Consider the following 18,549-nt stretch of genomic DNA (forward strand, 5'->3'; position numbering starts at 1 on the left):
CACAGCCCACGCTGAACTGTCTGGGAAGCTACTTCTTCCCTCGGAACCACGTCCCTTACCTCGTATGTTTTTTTTTTCCTTGTTATCGATGTGTTTTAAACATTCAGGTCGCGAGCATATCTCCTAGAGGTTTAGGAATTGCATACCCATGTCCTATTTTATCCAACACAATTCCCCATAATTCCCGACACTACTGAAATGACTGAAAAACACCCAACCTTTACACTTTCTCCCTCCCCCAAAAAACAAATAAATAAAGCCACACAATTTTTTTTTTTTTTTACAGATGGGAATGTCGAAAATCAAAGTTTACAGTCAATATGAGAAATTAACCACGAGCATATTCAAAGATACTATTAGTCTTGACGAGAGGATACATCTCCTCTCGAAAGACAAACAAACAAACAAATAACCAGCCACTTTATGATTATCTTACCCTGTTCATGGTTTTTTTTTTAAACACTGATGAACCAACCATCGCATCCCCTTACCAGTTGGTGCTTGGGATGATTCGAGGTTGCATTCGCTGCAAGAATACGCGTCTTTAGGGGTCTGTTTTCGCTGACTCGTCGGATTAGAAACATGTCCTAATCTTCACAAAGCACGGTTCCAGCGCATTGACCACGACTCTCGTCACGGTCTAATTTAACGCCTATCTCAATATAGGCGTGAAATATACCATCTCTGTCGTCTCAAGCGGCAGAGGCTGTCCTATTCAGTACCCAGTATCAACGGCGCACTTGCCCTACTCCCTTCGACATCCCTCGACAGGGACGGTTCATTGTGCACTCTTTGGGCGCGCGCGTCGTCCGTCTCTGTCAGGGGTGGCTCCTCTACGGGTCTTGACACAGTACCCTCATTGACATCGACAACGTAGCCTTCATGGCGGCTTCTGCTTGTGTTCGCGTTTTGTCAGACGCTGATGTCTGCGTGGACGTGGCCCTTTCCAACTTCCGTATTACGATGAACTTCTCTTTTCTGCGGTCAGTCGGACAGCGCCCTTTCTTCCGTTTGCTGACATTTAAAGTTCACAAGGAAACGAGAGACACACAATAGTGCACCTTCAGTTTAAGTTTAACGCACGCAGCACAGGGCAAGAGATCACGCGAAACACGACATTGATAGTTCGGAATGTGCATGGGCATAATGCGTTTCTTGTAATTTATTATTTTTTATCAAATTTACACTAAAAATGGTGTTTGTAGGTGCCGTAGCGAGTTATTTTATATGTAAACTCGCGTTTGTCCGGCCCCGGTGACCTCCCAATTTCGCTCCCATTCTTTTCGCAAAGTTTTTATTGTTTGTTTGTTTTATTTAGCGTTGTTCGGCGTTTTATTTTTGTATCCTGTTAAACATTTTAGCTGAAAAATAGCAAATGAGAACTTTTATAGTTTACGCTTAGTACGGGAAGGAGCTTTCCTAAAACACGAATTCAGTTACACGATTAAACTTGGCACACCTGTTTTCGATGCAATCAAAACAAAGAGGGCATTCAAATCTAGCACAAATTATTAATAACAAATTTATTAAAAAAATATTACGGAAAGTTTCAGATTGGTAGGTAACGATTTCCTAAGATATTTAGATCTTTCAGGGCCTAGATATGTAGAGAAACGTCGGCTCCGACAACGAGGGAAGAATCCCTCGTTGTTGGAGCCGCCGTCGTTGGAGCCGACAACCACAACCACAAAGGAAACCCGGGAGCATTGTGTTTTAGTGGTCGTGTAAAACCTGGGTATGCGAGTCTCGGGCTCCTCTCATTGGAGCAGCAAGCAACCACACTTGCCGCATACGAACCACGTATCCTTCTTTTTTTTCTTTTTTTTTTCTTTTTTTGTAAATTAGTTACACTTAAGCATGAGCCAGTGACTACAAGGGAGTGGCTATGTGAGCAATCGCTTCTGCGGAATACTTGCTGTAGGATATACCGGAAAGTTTATTTTGCTTTTTGAGCGAGCAATGATTGGTGTCTATAGCGCCAGCACGGTAAAACACGAAGGTAAACATGTTTGAGAGAATTCTCTCTGGTTGGGTAAATAATAAAGAGATAAGATAATCCGCCAACCAAAAATTGAAATAGTAGCGACCCTACGTTTCGAAACCGTTCGTTTCTTCTTCAGGGGGATGAATGAAGGACAGCAGCTTCTTCTTCTTCAAACATGTTTGAGAGAATTCTCTCTGGTTGGGTAAATAATAAAGAGATAAGATAATCCGCCAACCAAAAATTGAAATAGTAGCGACCCTACGTTTCGAAACCGTTCGTTTCTCCTTCAGGGGGATGAATGAAGGACAGCAGCTTCTTCTTCTTCAAACATGTTTGAGAGAATTCTCTCTGGTTGGGTAAATAATAAAGAGATAAGATAATCCGCCAACCAAAAATTGAAATAGTAGCGACCCTACGTTTCGAAACCGTTCGTTTCTTCTTCAGGGGGAGTACGATTAATAGAAAATTTAACCTAGCATATTAGCTAATAATTATCATGCTAGTTTTAAAGCTTTAATGAAACAAGGTTTACAAACTAGACAATTAGAAGAACTTGCCTAGAAAAAAAAAAGAAAACAAAAAAACAAAAAAACGGCTAGTATACCGACCTAGCTTCAGTTATACTTTTCTTCTTTACTAAATTAACAAAAATTCCTGACTTGGCTCAGATTTATTTTTGGTTTTACCGTAACGCAAATAAAAGTAGCAGGGAGGCAACGACGTGAAATAAAGACGGAAAAACGCTGATGATAACTATTGCTTATGACCAAAGTTGAGCAAAATGAACTACATTCAGTTCACCAAAATATATAATATAACCCAAAAATTTCTCAATGGCGTCCAATGAGTTTTTCGCTCTCGCCCTCTATATACCTGTCAAAATTTGAAAAGGGAAACGAAACTTGGTCCCAACTCCTTTCGAATTTCTTTTTCCCTCGTCCTAGGTTCTTTTTCTTTCTCTATTTCTGAAATGTAATTCCAAGTTCTTTCGTAATTTCGAAGACGAGCAGCATGGAAGAGTTAGAAAGCTGCAAAAAAAAAGTTTTAAAACTACGTTTTTTTTTCTAGTCAAATATTTGCTGGCTGCCGGGATAGGCTAAGAGAGAGGATCTTTGTTCTTTTTTCTTCTTTCTTAAATTGCCGAAACTTTCTCGTATACATTTTGATAGCTTTTTTTTAAATTTATTATGCGTTGAGTCAAAGTTATTACGAAGGCGATTGTTTAGATACGACTCTCAGATGGGCCCAACATTTTCGTACGGATGGAAGTCAAATTATGATGGTGTCAGTCAATCCCTTTTGTTTGTTTCTTGACCCTCCACATATATCTTTTAACCAATAAGACACAAAAAATTAGCCGAAGGAACAATTTAGAATGATATAAAATCAAGACGAGTATTTTATATTTAGGTGGAGATAATTCATTTCATACACAAATGTAAAATGCAAAACATTGAAATCGTATGTATGTGTGATGTGGACGGCTGAGCGTGTTGGTTTCTAATTTACAATAACGAAAGCCTGTGTTGTCTGATTGTCTTCAATTGTCCCTCTATCGTTATCGTAAATTAAAATAATATTTTTCTAATTAAGCGCGTTTATTTACGAATGTAAAAATATCCACAATGACTGAAGTTGACTACGCAAAAAGCTGACTTGAAATATGCAAGCCGTCAAACACAAAGTTTGTCTGCAAAAAAGTGGTGCCTGAAATTTAAGATAACAAAAAATGCATTTCTGAAAACTATTCGATGAAGGTGTGTGCGGCGTGGTTTTGTGTTTCTGCCGTTTTCGACGCGTTTCTGTACTTGAGTTTATAAAAGCACGTTCATATGTGGCTTTTTTTTTGTTTTCGTGCACACGTTTGTATACCGCATTTTGCAATGTATTATACTTCGTCTCACCCTACGATGAAGTAAAGGCAACAGCTACGGACCGCCGGATCTAATCACAAGCCACTTAGAAATTGTGCGGTATTTCGCTTCAATGACCGAATCGGTGCCCACGTCTTGGATCACTGATGAAGGGACACGTGGACAGTGGTTCGAATCGAAGAGCAATGAGTGACTCATTAATTTTACAACGCAAAGAAAGCCACGACATATAGGCTCTTTGCAGCGTCGAAGCTATAAAAATGATGACTTATAAGCGTTTATGGAGCTTAACTGTGCAAATTTGCCGTGGTTTTCATCTTTCACATTCGTCGCTTCGACGAGAATGCTGAAACTGCCTGCCGCTTGCGCATAATGTGGCGACCACAACACACATAAGCGTACTTATCAGACCAGTTTTGCGACGCAGATTGTACTCATATATAAGAGCGAATTGCTTCAAAGCGCGACTGTACACATCATTTTTGTATTGACCATCCGTCTAGGGGGGTAGCGACCTATATATTCAACCGTGAAACTTAAATACACCAAAAAATACGGCACCACACTGTTTCTGTGCATGCACGTGGTAGGGGTGATTTCAGAGAAGATCGACCAAAGGGTAGCTGGTCGACATTTTTAAATCAACTGATGTTTTTATATGCCATTGTCTAGTGTCTGGTACAAACGAATACATACATAGTTTTGACCAGAAAAAATTTGGGGGCAAGAAAAATTGTAAGACATGAAGAAGTAGACAGTTGCATTAACGCGCACTGATGGAGGGGGCACGTTTGAAAGTGAATAACTAAAAGGATAATGTTAGAAGAATTCTAATACTTTTCGAAACTCAAACAATCGGTACAGTTTGCTTCTAATATAAAGTAATTGGACTCCCATTAAACGAAACTTTGGTAAACGAAAAATACGCATAAGCGAAACTATGTAGGCACCTCTGGCTGGTCTCTTATGTATATAATGATAAAAATGTTGTGCTAATTGGAACACTTTTTTTTCTTACTTCGGTTAAATGAGACAAAACTAAAAAAAGCTATAAACGTCCGAAATAGCCGTGGACGTCTGACAACTATGAAAAAGAGCAATAGCCAAGCCATCATAGCCTAACCAAGCCAATCCAATGATAGCACATGTTCCCGCGTCTGTACCCGCGTAAACGACGTCGCGACGTCGCCATATCTAATCACGCTAATCGTAGATCCGCAATGAACATTGCCAAGAAACGAGAGCACAACGCACTTTCGCTCGCAGCGAAGGTCAAAATAATTAAAGAACTTGATCGCGACCAACTTATGAAGACTTATATCACCAAGAAATTTGGGATCCCCAAGTCCACGCTGTCGAGGATATTGAAGAACAAAGGAAAGATAGAAGACGCCGTCAAGCTTGGGAGCTTCTCGACAGACTGCATGCGGATGCGAACGACGGCGTATACAGTGAAATTGAGGATGCGCTTCTACTCTGGTTCAAGCGTGCACGCAATGCCAATTTTTCTCTCAATGCTAGATTTTCTCTCAAATGGGGATCGAGAACTTCAGAGTAAGCGACAGTTGGCTGAGTCATTTTAAAAAGCGGCATGGTCTTGTCTTTAAGACTGTTTCCGGAGAACGTGCGGCAATCGACAGAGATGTCTGTAGCCACTGGCAACAGGGACGGCTGCACGAAATTCTGGAAAGCTAAGAAACATGAGACGTCTTTAATGTTGATGACATGGGATTGTTTTACAAAGCTCTCCCAACCAAGACCCTCCATTACAGAGGGGAAACCTGCTCAGGAGAAAAATGAAGCAAGGAGGGAATTACGACTCTAGTAAATGCCAACATGGATGTTAGCGAAAAGTTGAAGATGGTCGTTGTAGAAAAATCAAAGCACACACGCTGCTTCAGAGGGATACCTAAGCTGCCCGTCACTTACCACGCCAACGGAACAGCTTGGATGACACAGGCAATCTTCGAGACTTGGTTGCGGGAGGAGGATGCAAGAAATACCCGGAAGAACAGGGAGGTGGTGTATGTAGTGGTCAATTCTCCTACCCATGGTCATTTGGATGGACTCAAATCCATCTGCCTCAAGTTCCTGCCAGCAAACGCCACAGCAGTCATTCAACCGATGGACCAAGGTGTAATTCAAAACTTAAAGGTTTTCTGCCGCCGCCAAGTCCTCCAGCGGATGCTCCTCTGTGCGGACAATGAACAAGATTATAGTGTGAACTTGCTCTCAGCTTTTCACATTCTAACCTACGCCTTGGGACAAGCGAAAGTGTCGACTGTGGAAGGGTGCTTTCACCAAGCGGGGTTCTCAAGGCAAGAGGTCATCCCCGACGAGGAAGACGACGCTGCCGTGGCTGACACACTCTTCAGTCAGGTTATCCAATCCAGTTCTTTCACGCGACAGGACTATGAAACGCTGGATGCAAACATCGCAACATTGCCGTGACGAAAACCTTGAGGAACTAATTGCTGAAGTTCGGGATGAAGACCAGTCAAGTAAGGACGACACGGGGTGCGATCCTGAGCCCATTTCACTGTCGGACTGTGCAACGAGAGATGCCGTCACACCGTTGCAGTGCTACTTTGAACATCACAGTGCCAGAGTTTCTGCCCAGCCTCTCAGCATGGCACTCCTACTTTGTGAGAAAAGTACTTAAATATGTCAAACTAATTATGGTTTTTGTTTTGGTTTGTTTTTATCAACATGAGCTGGTGTTTGATGCTTTAGGAAATGTGCACAGAGATTCTCTCCAGCCTTCCATTGTCAACATTATATACTTTAAAACTCAAATAGAGGCCAATAGCCTTGATTTGCTGAGTCATTCATGTTATCTACAATTGAAGCTTTTGAAATAAAGTAATAATTCACACATTTTCCGTAGTTTGCTTAAATTAAACTTTTGATAAATGGAAGAAATTTTCTTGTCCCTTTAAGTTTCGGTTAAGAGGAGTCCACTTAATATTCTTTATTGCAATTTATTTATTTTTCTAAAAATTGCCAAATATGCCTACTTGAACGACAAATGACAAATTTGGAGGCCTGTATCTCATGAAATGATCTAATCATTATTATATAATTTGCAGGTAGTATTTTACTTATATGTGACTATTATTTAAAAAATAAATAAGTTATCTGAGTGATACGATAGTCGGGATATATTTAGGCAAACGGGGGAAAAATCAAACAACGACAAATTCCGATGCAAATAAACAAAAACATTACCTTCAATATTTTTTTCAAATTTGGGTACCCTGTCATGCTCTATTTCAGCATTAATTTCTATTAAAACATGTTGCATTATTTTATTGGGAAAGAAGACACAGCTCCCCAAAGTAGGGTACTTTTTCAACGCCTAAACTTAGCAGTGCCCTATACGAGGTGACTCTGGGTTCCAGTTTCAAGAAACTAACACACATCTTTCATATAATTTTATTTAGATGAGGTCACTGACAACTAGAGCAATCGGTCACGCACTAAAAGTGAAGAGAAACTATATACAGCATTTTACATACAGTGTGCAAAGAGGTATCATATCAGAGACTAGTGATTCGAGGAACGATGATACAAAGTGAAGTTTTACTTTCCGGTATAATTTAATATTAAAATAAGAGAAACAATTTTACTTTTACATACAAAAAAAAAAGATAGAATATTAAATTGCTTAGGCTAGTTATGTATTTCCGGGGACAAACAATTTCAGATGAGTGGTGCCACCGCGCCGGACTGTATGAGATTCGGTACTCTCGGTGTACGAATGGATCGTGGCAAGCCGAGATATTTTATCCTGCGCTAGGATAACGTTTCGTGATTCTCATATGGTGACCAGATAAATATTATAAGCTATCACCAAGTAAAATTGTAGGTTAGAAACCCCGCGAAGCAAACTGCGATAAATAAGATAACCCTGCATTCAAAAAGAGCAGTATTCGTGGAACCAAATTCGGCACTTTTGCACTAAGGCTTTACTCGATGTACCCATTTAATAAAATTTCTTTTAACCAGATCCGACTGTCTGTGCTACACATATGCCAAATGTACTTTCTGTTGATGTCTTGCACAGCCGCCACACGTGCCAAGACTGAATGCCAGGAAAGGCGCGCACCGTCAGCCACTCTTTTTTTTTCTTTTTTTGTTAAAGATATTGAACGAGTTAATTTTTGTCCAGATACCTATGATGCACACAGTTTCTCGAATAGAGCGCTCACCATTGACCAGGCCATTTGAATTGCGTTTATTGAACGTTTTCTCAAGTTGTTCAGCGTGGCCTGGTGCTTCACGAGTCCGCCAACTCTGTCGCCTGCATTTTCCCACGTCCAGATGCAGAAAATAACCACTGCGCTTGGGGGCAATCATTCTGTGCGAACTGGTGAAGCTGGTAGCGATTCTTAAAAGGACCGGCGGCTTCGTCACTTACGTACCTCACGTGCGAGTGTACCGCAACGTTGTCTTCAGCCCACTCGTGCACATTTTCTAGACCCAAGCACGTAAGAGCGGCGTCGTCAAACAGGTCCTCACTGATGATATCAACGCTGTTTGTAGATTTTCTTGTCGTTACTACACATGTAAATATCGTTACTTTTTTTTTTCTTCAATGTCTAAATTTGTCAGGAAGCACGATGGTTCAGTTTTCAGCAAAGTCAAAATGAAAGACAATGCTCCCGCGTTGCATGCAGCTGCATTGGCGTTTGTCGGACATGGTTGTGAAATATCCAACTTTCAACGACTTTAAGAGAATCTCAAAATTCAATGCTTACTTTTTCTTTTTCTTCTTTACAAGGTCGATGGACTTTCATGTTGTAAGCACAATCTCTTCATCCTCTGGGATATGAACTTCCTCGAGTGTAAAAGACTGGCCTTTTAAACTCTCCTTAAAGACACAGACTTGTTAGTGGGTCGCACAAAAATGCTGAGTTCATTTCACCAGTGCTGAATGTTGAGCCTGTAACCTTGTCTACAGCAGCAATTCAAAGGTAATAATTGGCGCAGCGCACACAACCGCACACTTCCTGGTGTGAAATACATTTGACCCATCTAGGGGGCATGGAATAAAATTTCGTTAGCCCAACGCCGGAATCAGGATGCTTGTCTGTGTACACACGAAAGACCTCTAGGATTGAGCGTATCAGTAGGCGCTTTGGCACGAACGTTTTCTTCCCGTCACGCATGACAGAGATCACGTCCTTCTGGTTGGGACCTTGGCGCGAACATTGTAGCTCGTCCTTAGTGAAGTACTCTAGGGCAGCAGACAGGTCCTCAGGGCTCACCTTGCACCTTGTGTAAGGATCCGGCTCAGGCCACCACGCCATGCTTTTCCTTACCTCAGACGTAAACACTGTCGCCAAGTTAGCCTTTCCTAGGTTAACATGGCGACAGTGTTTACGTTCTATTGTATTTAGGCGGGGCTGTCTGTCGGCGTGCCTCTTTGTGCCTGATATCACCCGCGAAGCCAGCGAATGGCACGACTGCTCAGTAAACAGGCATCGGCGTCCATATTTTGCTGGTTGAAGCGAACCCCCTTATCCTTGACAGCGAGCGGGGAAATGCGAAAACAGATTATATCGGCCGTTTTGCCAGAACTAGCGACGAGTGTTGCCTGCTACTTCCGTCAACTATTGCGCCCTTATCGTGATCTTCGCGAGAAAATGATTGTTGCTAGCCACAGAACCCCATCACGCAGAAAGGGAATGCTTTACTTTGTTTTTATTCTAGATGTAAATCAGGGATATATATAGGAGAGAGAGAGATGGAGATAGACAGTTAAAGAGAGGAGCATATAGTGTCGTAGAAAAATAAAGTAAACAAAGTTCCCAGTGGCCGATGTCTGCAGGATCTTCTCTCGGATCACTAGTTCGTAATATGATAACTCTTTGTAGACAATAGTTTCTCCTCAATTTTAGTGTGTGAAGGATTTCTATAGTTATCAATTGCTTCATCTGAATAAAAATATATAAAATGTGTTAGTTTCATGAAACTGGAACTCAGAATCACTTCTTATATAGGGCACAGCTAAATGTAGGCTTTGAAAAAGGACCCTACTTTGGGAAATTGTTTCTTCTTCCTCAACAGAATAACGCAACATGTTTGAAACATGCAACATGCAACATGCTTAAAAATGAATGCCGAAATAGAGTATAACAGGGTACCCAAATTTAAAAAAAGAATAAAGATAGTGTTTTTTTCGCATCGTCATTTTCGGTTGTTTTATTTTTTCCTGTTGGCCTAAATCAATCCCGACTATCATTTCACTCAGATACCTTATTTATTTTTAAATAATAGCCGTATATAAGTAGAATACTATCTGCAAATTATAAAATAATGATTAAATTATTTCATGAGATACCGCCCTCCAAATTTTGCCATTTGTCGTTCGAGGAGGCACGTTTTGCAATTTAAAAAAAAAAAAAATGAACACAATTTAAATAAATCATATTACTTTATATTACAAGCAAACTATACCCATAGTTTGCGTTTAGAAAGTATTAAAATTTTTCTAATTTTATCGTTTTAGTTATTCACTTTCCTACGTGCCCCCTCCATCAGTGTGCGTTAATGCAACTGTCCACTTCTTCATGCGTCACGATTTTTCCTGTCCCCAATTGTTTTTTTCTAGTCAATACTAAGTTTGAATTCGTCTATACCAGACACTAGACAATAGTATATAAAAACATCAGTTGATTTGAAAATATCGACCGGCCACCCTTTGGTCGATCTTATCGGAAATCACCCGTAGTGTTCAGGGCCCGTATGCTCGAAGCCGGTTAACTTTAATCGCGGTAAAAAGTTAACCGCATTTGCCTATAAGAGGTAATTTTAGGCCACGTGACCGGTATTGTAAGGACGGCGGAAAGCATGGCGGTGCCCCTGCGAATGAACGTCGCTCGCTTTCGAACTAATATGTCGTAGTAGCTGCGATATCAGGCGCGTTAGCCAGCAATGAATGGTGTGGGAGCATTTCGCTTTAGTTAATTCGCAAAGCACGAGCAATTAATTCGCCAGATTTTTCATAGTCTTTCGATTCTGACCAATCCTAAGCTTAAATGAACTTGGTAATTGTCGGCATGGCAACGTCTTTGGAATATGAATACCTTGACTCAATCGGCCGGGTATCGATAGCACACAGAAGCAGACGGCATCCTTCTGAACCTTTTTCTAAATTACCCAAGCACCAAAGAGCATGCTGGGACTGACGTTACACGCTCTGCACATGCTGGTGTCTGCAGTAGGAGCTATTCTAAACCAAAACCCAAAAACGAATTTCATTTTGCACGCGCGTTTGTCAACGCCTTATTTTTGAATATTTACTTCGAATTTTTCATACCAGAAAGGAGAGCGAGTGTGGATCGTGTACATACATTCCCAGCCTTCTCCTTGATGCTTGAGTAATTCAGAAATAGGTATATGCGTAGGGCAAGTTCGTCTGCTTCTTTGGAGGGGCTGCGATGGTGCCAGAACGCCGAGCTCTTATTGGCTAGCTGGAAAAAATAGTGGGTAGACCTCAAGGCGTCTCGCATTGAGGTCTTCCCATTATTCTTTCAATCAAAGCCTATCATAGCTCGGCGTCGTTCTGACATCACCGTAACTCCTGTGCTAGAGGCAGACGATTTCTTTGTGTGTAGACCTTTTGCTAAATTTCCCAGGCACCAAGGTGCATATTGCGAGTGTTGTTACACGCACTGCACGTGCTCGCGTCTGCAGTAGCATAGCCTCCTCTATACTCACAAAGCCTGGCAGTTCGTCGACGGAGCCGCAGAGTGCCCGGTCGCCGGTTCGTAGCGCGATGATCTGATAGCACAGAGCATTTCTCGGAGGACCTGGACGTCAGCGCACAACTTTTGCAGCGGCGATGATCCAAAACCTGGTTTTCAGACCCGACGAGAAAATAAGTGATAGCGCGTGGAATGCGAGCAGCACGAGCGAACATTCCATCGCTCGAGAGAAGTGTGTTTCGGCGTCTCGCCGCAGTGGGGCGCCCGTCACGTGGCTCTCCTCTCGTCCGTTGTCTGCAGCTCTAGCTTTTAAATTTCGGCGGCCGCTTCTCGCGGCGATCTGCCAGGCTTGGTCAGTATAGAGGAGGCTATTGCAGAAGTAACTGTTCTAAAGTAAAATACTAAAACAAATTTTGCCTTGCACTCGTGTTTGTCAAAGCCTTATTATGATTATTTACTTCGAATTTTTTATACGGGGAAGGCCAGCGCGCGCAGAGCGTAGAATTACATTTTTAGCATTCTCCTCGATGCGTGGGTAAGTTAGTAAAATGTGTATTTTTGCTGGAGCCGAATTACATGGTTTTCATTTTATGACGGTGTTATATAAAGTTTCTACATGCTGGCCAACCATTCTGTCGGTGTGCCACCAGCTTTTCACTAAACACTTCTGCATCATTTCTAGGACTGGATTTCGTCGTCCTCTTTCGAACTTGAAAAAAAATTGCGCCGAGGCCTGTCTTTACTTTAGACATCCAAACATTTAAAAATTTTCCAAACGAGGGTTAATTTAGTTCACTACTATGCTTCTCATTGCGCTCAGTCGTTCTATAGATTAGTGATTTAGTGGTTTCCGACGACGCTCAGCAAGTTTCTAATTGGAATTATATGTATACTCTCAGTGATTAAAGGTTAATTAACAAACTTTACTTAGTTTGCCAACTGATTATTACGATTAGCCCCTATTCTATGTGCCCCTTGCCGTATAACTCTCCTGAAAAAACGGCATAAGTGTAGCTTTCAGAACATTTTAAAACAAACCTGTAAAGCATTAAAAAAAAAAACAAAGAAAAACACCGTATATTCGAGGCATAGTAGTATGGTGCGAACATTTATGCAGGCATTCTTTTTGCATGACCAATGCGACAGGACCGTCACGTCCTTAACTTTCTTGGATATCCTTCTCTCGGCCATTCTCTGCTAAATGCACTAAAACGTCAATTTCAACCGAAAAACATCAAACATCGGAATGTTAAGCGGGAATATTTTAGATGACAGTCATGAAATATCGACACCGTAATAATATGAGAGACAGCGCAGGTAAAATCCAAAGAAAACTGGGGGAAAATAGGGAGTGGGCTCGCTCTCGGTGTGCAATCGAGAAAAAGCTGACAAAATGCTATTTTAAGATCAAATGTGTTTGCCAAAGTTGTTGGCGTGGCGAGGGGCAATAAAGCAAAGACGACTGTACTTCCTAGTCAGAAACGTTCGCTTATATCCCGCCGTAGCTAACTAGTCGTATTTAGACTAAGGTCATCATTGATCCGAACACTATGATTACCAGGAGTGGGCTATCTTTCGGTGTTTAAAAGAAAATAGCCAATCGAGCGAAAAGCATTTCGGCGGTTGTGCATCTCTAGGAATTTTACGGTAACAGTAACTAGACTTCTTGACGCGTATAAGCTTTATTTCACGGCTCTAATAAGTTTCTTTGTATCGAATATTATAGGCCACATTAACAATTGTCTTTTTTTAAATTTCTGCTCTTCTTGACAAAAGTTCGTAATGTTCCCGGGAACTGTATACTGCTTAGGTATTATAGAAGGCAGATGAATTAGAATTTTGATATTCCCCGAAAACTTTTAATTGAACGAAATGTCCCCGAAAGTTGGTCATAATCCAACGAAGAAACATACAATGTCTGCAGTCTGTGTGTTGTATAATATGTAATCAAAGTTACTGCGTCTTTGTCCTTCTAATCAGAGTTCGTTGCTTTCACGTCCCACCGCGCTCTCATCTCTCGCCCAGCTTCTCTCTGTAGAGAGTCCAACGCACGCCGAAATACGGGAAAGCACTTCAACCGCCCACCACGATAAAGAGTCGCTTGGCTGAGCCCTTTTCAAATCATTATCATGACATGGAAAGGTGCCGTCGAAGTGAAGCACAAAGGACGGAACATAATAATGCCAAGTTTATGAGCATGCGCACTATTGCTATTTGCAGCATTGATCATTCACTAGTGTTAGTACCTACCTTACCTTACACACGGTTGCTCGGAAGCAATTACATAAGTCCTAATGCACCCATTAGTGCTATTCAAGATCACAGTAACGGGAAATAAATGCGTATTGAGCATAAGACTGCAGAGTTTCTGAGAAAGCATGCGGAGTGTTTCTACTTATATCGTTTATTACGAGTACATGCTGAAGCCATTGCTACCATCAGTAATGTTAGAGCTACGTATGATGCAGCGAAAGAAGCATTACTAAAATTAACGTATATTAGCGTAATATTAACGACTGTTGGAATTATTTTGTATCAAAATTGACACGGGGGTGAAGAGTAAAAAGTTCAAACGAATATTTGACACAAAAACGTCTAGAAACGGAACGCGGGTCCGCTAGCAGAAAATGCAGAACTATCCGGCCGATTAACGCTAAAATTTTCCCTCCACGTAAAGAGCACGTCGAGAAAATAAATAAACATCTAAGCAAGAGACATTAAGGAACTCCTAAACCTGTCTTCACGCGTAAGAACACGATATAATATTTAAAAAAAATATTAACGCCAAATGTCTTCACAATTACTGAAATCGGGCGCAACCAAGCAGACTACTCTGAAGCACAAAGCTCTGCAGCTGCGCAGATAAAGGGGCCTTCTAGCGGCCTGCACAGGCTTGTAGTGGCCACTAAATGAAGACTTGAAGATCGGTGGAATAAGATCCATCGCAGGGGACATTAAGATCTCCTCGCTTCCAGGCTTGGGCCCGAACTTAGTTCGCGCTCGCCCGTTTCAAAGGGAACAAGCCGCATCCTCATCATCATCATCTTCTTCTTCTTTGAAGCCCTTCAGAACGAGTGCCAAAAGCTTCCCCCCAGAAGAAATACCGGGTGTCTCAAGTAGCAGCCAAGCTATTTTTATCGACCGCGAAATTCGGTTTCTTAACTTATCGCGCTACGATTTTGCGCAGCACTGCCCACAGGTGGTACTTTTTTTTTTCTATAACATGTGCAAAGAGCGAACGTTTGCCTGTGGAAAAAGTAAAAGAAATATCAAGGCTTAACTTTGTGGTCGGTTTGCCTTGTTGCATACCCGACCCGGAGGAATAACACGGAGCCAACGGTTTCAACAACAAGAAACTACATTTAATGGGACATGGACGAAACGATTAACATGGTTACCAGCGGCACCTGAGTCCAGGCAGCGACTCCCTGTGCGCCGCCTCTGATGCGCCTTATCAAGGCGGCGCACGCGATGTGCGCGTGGCTGGCGTGACGTCGCCGCCACGCGGGAAAAGTTCGGCACCTTTGCCTCGGAGTCGGGCAACTAGGCTGGGGAGCCACCAGGGTGCCCACAACTTCTACGGAAACCCAGCGAAGCCACCGGTCTTTAATCAGTAGGGCGTCCTATTGTTTGAAGACCGGTGACTTCGCTTCGTTTCCATTGTAGTTAAGCCTTTTTATTTTTGTTTTACTTTTTCCTCGGGTAAGATCGTTCTTTGCAAATTTTACAGAAATAATGAACCACCTGTGGGCAACGCTACAACAAGAAATTATGCGCGATAGGATAAGACACCGAATTTCGCGGTCGATTTGAAGAGCCTAGCCGCACCTTGAGGCACCCGGTATATATCCAGTTATTCAAATTTTTCTCAAAATACCCCTAAAGGCCCTATGTATGAGGGTATTACATAGGGGAAAGGGGGGGGGCAAGCAAATATATAGTACACAGATAAAACAGAATTTATACGAAGACAATATGAGAACAAGGAATAAAAAATAACCTTAAGTTTTAGTATAACTACGCCCGAGCTCTCGAACATTAAACATAACTAGTCCAGTTGCAATGTGAGCCGGTATGTTGTTCCAGTCGGTTATGGTCCGTGGTATGAATGGTTGTGCGTAACTAGATGAGTGGCACGTGATGCGTGCTACTTTGAATGAATGATGGCGACGTGGAAAAATATTGGGTGGTGTTTTAAAAAGAATTGTCGTGAAGCGCTGCATGGTGGTAGAGCTTGCTTAATAATGACAGACGGGCATGTTTACGGCGGCGGGATAGGTCATGCAACTCAGCTTGATTTTTTTAATGCGGTGACACTGGAATAAAAGAGTAGTCAGAGCAAATGAAACGCGCAGCGTGGTTTTTCAGGGACTCGACGTTACTTATAATGTAGGCATGCTCAGAATTCCATATGGCAGAAGCATATTCAATTTTGGGGCTGATTAGAGTGATATAAGCAAGTTTACGTAAGTCAGCGGGTGCTTGTTTGAGATTGTGCTTTATGAATTCAAGGAAACGGTTGGCAGAAGCAAGGGTGAGATCAATGTGGTAGTGCCAGGATAAATCAGACTGAAAGTGGGCACCCAGGTACTTATAGGTAGAAGTAAGTTCGACAGCTAGTATTGTTATTCAGAAGGTAAGAAGTTGGAACCTGAGAGGAGCATTTGGTAATTTAACGACATATGTTTTGTTTTGTTTTGAGGTGAGTCATTAGCTACGAAGAACACCACGTTGTTAACTGATCCAGGTCTGAATGGAGAGCTTGGCGATCGGTGTCAGAAGAAATGTTGCGGTAGATGGCACAGTCGTCACCAAAAGGAGGGACATGAGATGAAACGCAAGTGGGTAGGTCATTAATGTAAACGAGAAAAAGTAATGAACCCAGCACGCTACCCTGGGGAACTCCAGATGTCAATTGGGCAAAAGAGGAGTGAGTTGCTAAGTGAACTGAAGCCTATTTAAGAGAAAGTTTTTTATCCATGAGAGAACATAATAATGAATGTTAAGCTGTGCAAGTTTTAGTTAAAGCCTGTGATGAGGAACGCGGTCGAAAGCCTTCGATAACTCGAGAAAAATTGCATCAACTTGTAAACCAGCATCAAGAGATGTATGTAAGTCGTGAACAAAACCGGCAAGTTGAGTGTCACATGATAACCCCTGCGAAAACCGTGCTTATACTTGAAAATAATGTTATGGTCCTCTAACTAGCGCATGACTTGAAAATGCATGATGTGCTCCGGAAGTTTACAAATAGTACTGGTCAGTGAGATAGGTCGATAGTTCAGTTGGGAGAATCACTCACCAGATTTGAAGATGGCAATTACGCCAGTCTTGAGGAATTAGACCTGTAGAAAATGACTGCGAGAAAATGGCTGTCAAGATGCCAGAAATGCCTTGCGCAGTATTTTTAAGTATCTTGTTACTTATACCGGTGTCATCAGAGGCAGATGTTAATTTAAGTTTATTTAGTAGGCACAAAATGCCGTCCTCTTCAAGACATAGACGTATCATTAAACCTGTTTAAGGTGGGAGATGAAGTAGTGTCCTCACAAGTAAACACGAATGAAAATGATTCATTAAGGAGCTGAGCACAATCTGACTTTGGAACTGAAACGCCGTAGTTACGGATGAGAGATACTTTAGGATGACTACTTAGATTAACTACCCGCCGAAATCGTTGAGGGTTATTTAGTAGTAAAGACGACAAGTCATGGTGAAAAAAATGGCGGCGGGTGGAATTAAGAAGCGACTGGTAATCACTAACACACTTTTTGTGTGAAAGCCAAGAAACCGTTAGCTAGTCTGAACAAGCGCTTTTTTTATTGTTTAGTCGTCGAAGCTGCTGACTAAACTAAGACGCACTGTTTTTGCACTTTATTGATATTATAGGAATAAACTTGCCATTTAGATTAGCAACGATATTTTTAAACATGATCCAGTTTTCTTCGACACTAGGCGACATAAATTGATGCAGGAACTGTTCTGAGAAAAGAGATAAGTCGGAGTTAAGCCCATCGAAATTGGCTTTGTTGAAACATCCGATCCGCTTATGGGTGGTACTTTTGTTAGGCGAACGAACAATGCGACCGGTAATAACATCATGATCAGAAAGCCTGTCTAGGTGAACCACGTCAGAAAAAATGTCGGGATTATTTGTTAGAATTAAATTAAGAACATTTGCAGAAGTGTTAGAGTGCCGCGTGGGAAGTGCAACGAGTTGAGATAATGATAAGTCGAGACAAGACTGGAGGAAAGCAAGGACCTCTGTTTCGGTAGCCGCAACAAATAGCGTCGACCAGTTTATGACAGGGAAATTGAAAGCTTCAAAACTAATTAAATTAACACACAGTTAGGGAATTTAATACAAACTTGACTCAAATTTGAATGGAATTCACACGAGAATGCCTCGTGCATAGCAGGAGGGTGATAGAAAATACCAACATTTATGTTAGCGGGACCACACTTCAAAGAGACGAATACGCATTCGAGGAAAGACTTAATGTGGATGAGGACCCCAAGGAACTCCTTTCTCAAAGCAATGAGGACACCACCACCTCTCCGATTCTGCCTATCACAGCGGAAAAAGTTGTAAGCGGACCCAATGACTAAAATGTTGTTATCGTGAACGGTGTCGTTGAGACACGTTTCAGTCAGCGCAATCAGTGATGCTGAGCATGAATCGACGAGTGAAGAAAGGGCGACACTTTCGGGGAGGATGCTTCTTATATTGGTGTACAAAAAAAAAATCACTATGAGGGAAAAACTCTTCGATCACAACAACGTGGAAGATACTTGAGTCTGACGGGTGGGGGGCGTGTATCAGGTTGTAGTAGGGCGAGGAACAAGTACTGCAGCAATGGTAGGCCGAGGAACAAACAAAGCGGCATTGATATTAATGTCCCATACGTAAATGTCATTGTTCGCAAAAATTTTGTTAAAAGCAACGTGAACACGGTCACCATCTTTCTTTGCTGTTTTT

At 41.8% G+C, this 18,549-nt stretch overlaps 1 pseudogene; it reads left to right on the forward strand.

The window, feature by feature from the left end:
• Positions 1 to 5,808: 5,808 nt before the first annotated feature.
• LOC121047898 lies at positions 5,809 to 6,719 on the forward strand (annotated as a pseudogene).
• Positions 6,720 to 18,549: the final 11,830 nt, after the last annotated feature.

This window comes from Ixodes scapularis, unplaced genomic scaffold (genome assembly GCF_016920785.2).
Source record: "Ixodes scapularis isolate PalLabHiFi unplaced genomic scaffold, ASM1692078v2 PGA_scaffold11__112_contigs__length_91849675, whole genome shotgun sequence".
In the NCBI taxonomy this organism is placed as follows: domain Eukaryota; kingdom Metazoa; phylum Arthropoda; class Arachnida; order Ixodida; family Ixodidae; genus Ixodes; species Ixodes scapularis.